Source organism: Nelumbo nucifera, chromosome 1, assembly GCF_055504915.1.
Source record: "Nelumbo nucifera cultivar China Antique chromosome 1, China Antique-T2T, whole genome shotgun sequence".
NCBI classification, from domain to species: domain Eukaryota; kingdom Viridiplantae; phylum Streptophyta; class Magnoliopsida; order Proteales; family Nelumbonaceae; genus Nelumbo; species Nelumbo nucifera.
In genome coordinates this window covers 95,197,426-95,201,237 of record NC_142649.1, presented here as the reverse complement: position 1 = coordinate 95,201,237, position 3,812 = coordinate 95,197,426, and the positions used below count along the sequence as shown (strand labels likewise).

The window sequence follows — 3,812 nt, the reverse complement described above, 5'->3', positions numbered from 1 at the left end:
CCACAGCAAATGACAATCAATTGAAATCCATCTATTGAATGTTGGACCTTCTTATTAGGTAGGAACTCTATTGAGCATTTGATCAAGCATTTTAAAAATGAAGAGGATCGATTCAGAGGTTTAGCTGAATGACCTGAACGCCACCTAAAACTCGGTACATTGACAATCCTAATGGTATAACTAGAGGTGTAAATCGGGCTCTATCCCTCGTGGCCTCATACGAATTTGGATCAGTTTGGTACGGTTTGGCATAACAGTTTGCGGGCCGTGTTGGGCCTAGGGTTTTAGGTCCATGGGCTGGCATGGCACGATACAATTGAACGGGCCATGCCGTTTGTGGCCCATGGGCCGGCATGACCCATATATATTATTTATATATATATATTAAATATATTTATATAATATTATATAAATTATAATTATATAATAATATATAGCATATAATATATTAATAAAATAAATATTTTTTTTTTAATTTTATTATACTAGTTTATTTAATTATTGCATATATAAGCAATTTTATACACAAAATTCATATAAAATTAAAATTTTATGTTTTTTATCAATTTTTTTAATAAATAACTTTGGCTCGATGCACAGTCCGACTTGGCCCAAGTCTCGGCCCACAGGCCAGCCCGATTCGCGGCACAGCACGAGCCTACATGGGCCTGGACTGTGGGCCGTGCCGGGCCACCCCCCAAATTTTTCACCATAGAGGGCGGCATGGCATGGCCCACTTTACACCTCTAGTTATAACATATTAGACCTGTAGTGGTCGAGTTCCGGTATTGATACTCCCTTTTTCCTACATTTCCCTTCCTTTCCCTACTTTTTCCTTCAAACCAAGCACAGCCTAATAGTAAATGTACATATGCTTTGTACGTGGTAGGGGCTAATTGAACCGAACCTGTCCTTTGTTTTTTGTAAAATTTAAAACAATAATCAAACCAAAATCAATCGGTTAACTATTTTTAATCGGTTTGATTTTTCAGTTTTTTATATCCAGTTGCCAGTTTAAAAAATGCTCATGGTTATTGATTCACGAAGAATGAAAAGAGAAAAAGAAAGGCAACACCCAACATGGCGGATTCCTAGAAAAGAGGAAAAGGGAAAGCAAAAAAAATAAAACTCACATGTTAACTCTATGCGAGTGGAACTGACGACACTGGTAAATCAACACCGATGACAATGGGGATATTGTTTGTTATTGATGGCCAAGAACAAGTGAATAAGAAAATAGAAAAAAATGTGGGGTAGTTTGGAGGATCAAGTAATTTAAGCATTTCACTGCCTACCCTTGTATCTTGTCACTGCCTACCCTTCTCTTTTCTATCTTTTCTCGATAATCCGAACAACGAAAGCGGTTGGTCGGTAGTTGTAAGGACGAAGATCAGAGAAAACAAGTACAGAAGCTTTCGGAGCCCATATCCAAGAAATTTGGTTCTTCAATTGCACTGGATGCTGAGAAGAGGGAAGAGATTGAGAGAGTGTTCAGACGATTCGACGTGAATGATGACAGTAAGATATCCTCCAAGGAGCTTGGCGACGTCCTACGAGCCCTCGGCACCGAGGTGCCAGCGGATGAAGTTAAACGCATGATGGAGGAGATGGACACCGATGGAAATGGATTCATCGACCTGAAAGAATCCAACTTCCTGAGCACTTTTAGGCTGTAGCCCAAGGTGGTTAACAATCCAGGTTCTCTTTCGACCACGTCAATTAATAAGCGCCAATTCCTCAAGTCCGGCGATCATGGCCGTTCCAAGAGTCTTGAGTCCTTCACCTGTGACAAGGCAGCAACTTTGGAGCCGAAGGCTGACACCACGAAAGTTCTTCGCAACAGCAGAGAGGTGGTCGTTATCGAGGTCGAGAGGCAAACGCAGGTCAAGCTTCTGCAGGGTGGAGCTGCATCGCCTTATAAACTGGTGGAGATCGTCCCTGCCACCTCCATCGTATATAAGGAAAGAATTGAGAGAGTTGTCGTGTTCAGCTAATCGTAACAAGACCCCATCCGCAATCGTCCTACATGTCCTGAGTTCCAACTCTTGGAGACCTTGCAAGCACCTAACGAAGAAAGAAAAAGAGGCGCCGTCGCCCGTACCTTCACAGCTCCGTAATTGCAGCCTCCGGAGCTTTGTGCATCTCCTCCATGGCCAACCTATCCGGCGATCGCCTGCACCGATTCCTGTCAAGCAGAGACTTTCCAAAGGCAATTCAGACGCTGGCAGAGAGGTATGGGTTCCATCGTCATTGTCGTCGGAATCGAATTCCAGAGTAGGAAAGTGAATGGAATTGCTGGTATGGGATTCAACGACGAAGAGCTCCTTGAGAGAAGGAAAGGAGGTGAGCCAACGGAATGAGAAAGGGCGAAAAGAGGAGATACTAAGAGAGACGAGGTGTTTACAGGAGGAAGATAGAGAAACGAGAGCAGAGGGTGAGACGGGTCCGGCTAAGAACCGAAGACGACAGAGATTAGAACAATTGGGGAAAAGAAGAGAAGTAATGAGCTGAGCGAGTTGAAGGACGCCTTCGACTTGTATGACAAGGATAAGAACGGGTTGATCTCGGCGGTGGAGTTGCAAATGGTGTTGAATGGGTTGGGAGAGCCGTATACAGTTGATGATTGCAGGCGGATGATCAGCTCCATCGATGCCCGACGGTGATGGAAACGTTAGCTTTGACGAGTTCAAGGCGATGATGAACAATGGAAGATGGAGTTTTACATGGATTTTATCGGTGGCAACTTTTCACCGATTTTCGATGTAACATTTCATCCAAACGTTTAGTAAAATTGAACGGGAGTGTAGAATTTACCCCGCTTCACATTTAGACCTTAAACAAATACAGCCTTAATTTCAAACTAAACACAGCCTTAAGCAGGCATGAGTAATAACATTCCAAGGACAGTCAATACTCATTACCATTTAAAACATAAAAATATTACTTCCTAAACTTGGGCCAGAAATGACTTGGATAAATGTTTTGAAATTTAAATATTTATAATTATAATATAAAAATAATAAAACAATATACGTATTTGTATATATCAGTCGCTTCAGTTAAGAATTGGTTTTTCACATTAGATAACCAAAATCAAACGGATACCTTCTGTTTTTCAAAAACACTAAACCAAAATCAAACTGACTTATTTATTTAACTATATCTTTGGTTTGGTTCAGTTTTTCTATTTTTTATGAGAACCCCTATATGGCCATTTTAGATGTGATACTGTTTCCAACATTTTTCTACAATATTTTTTATATTTCTACTAGTCAGGCCCCATGAGATGTACATGCATTGTTAAGTAAAATTGAAGTAGGATTAGAGATGTTAGTAGATTGAGTTAAGTGGCAAGCCCACATTAATCCATCAGGGCAGCCATAGTCAGGTTGGGGTGAACACGTATTCAACTTGATCCTTTGACATTGTAGATGATGAAGGGTAATTTGGTCCTCTGAATAACATTACGATACGTGGCATCCAGGTGATACCTTGGCACTAAATAAGCAAATCACCCTGGTAGGGCGGTTAGTAGCACTTCACCTAAGGCCAACCTAAAGTACCTCAGCCTGTCCGACCTAAAGGGCTTTCGTATAAGGAATGACCTCTTTTGAGGACCCGCCAAGCTAAGTAGGGTACAAATGGCAACCTACAAGGCATGTTCTTCAACCTATTACATGGACTCTGATGCGGCACGATCTGGGCACTCCTAGCTGACTGCTGACTGGCTCCTTGTTGGCAACGAACGACACCTGAGAAAATGAAGAAGAAGGATTCTCAGGGATTTCCTCAGCGGGAAAACTCCGAAGCTT

At 41.8% G+C, this 3,812-nt stretch overlaps 1 pseudogene; it reads right to left on the bottom strand.

Moving 5' to 3' along the window:
* Positions 1 to 972: 972 nt before the first annotated feature.
* Positions 973 to 2,918, bottom strand: LOC148803577 (uncharacterized; annotated as a pseudogene).
* Positions 2,919 to 3,812: the final 894 nt, after the last annotated feature.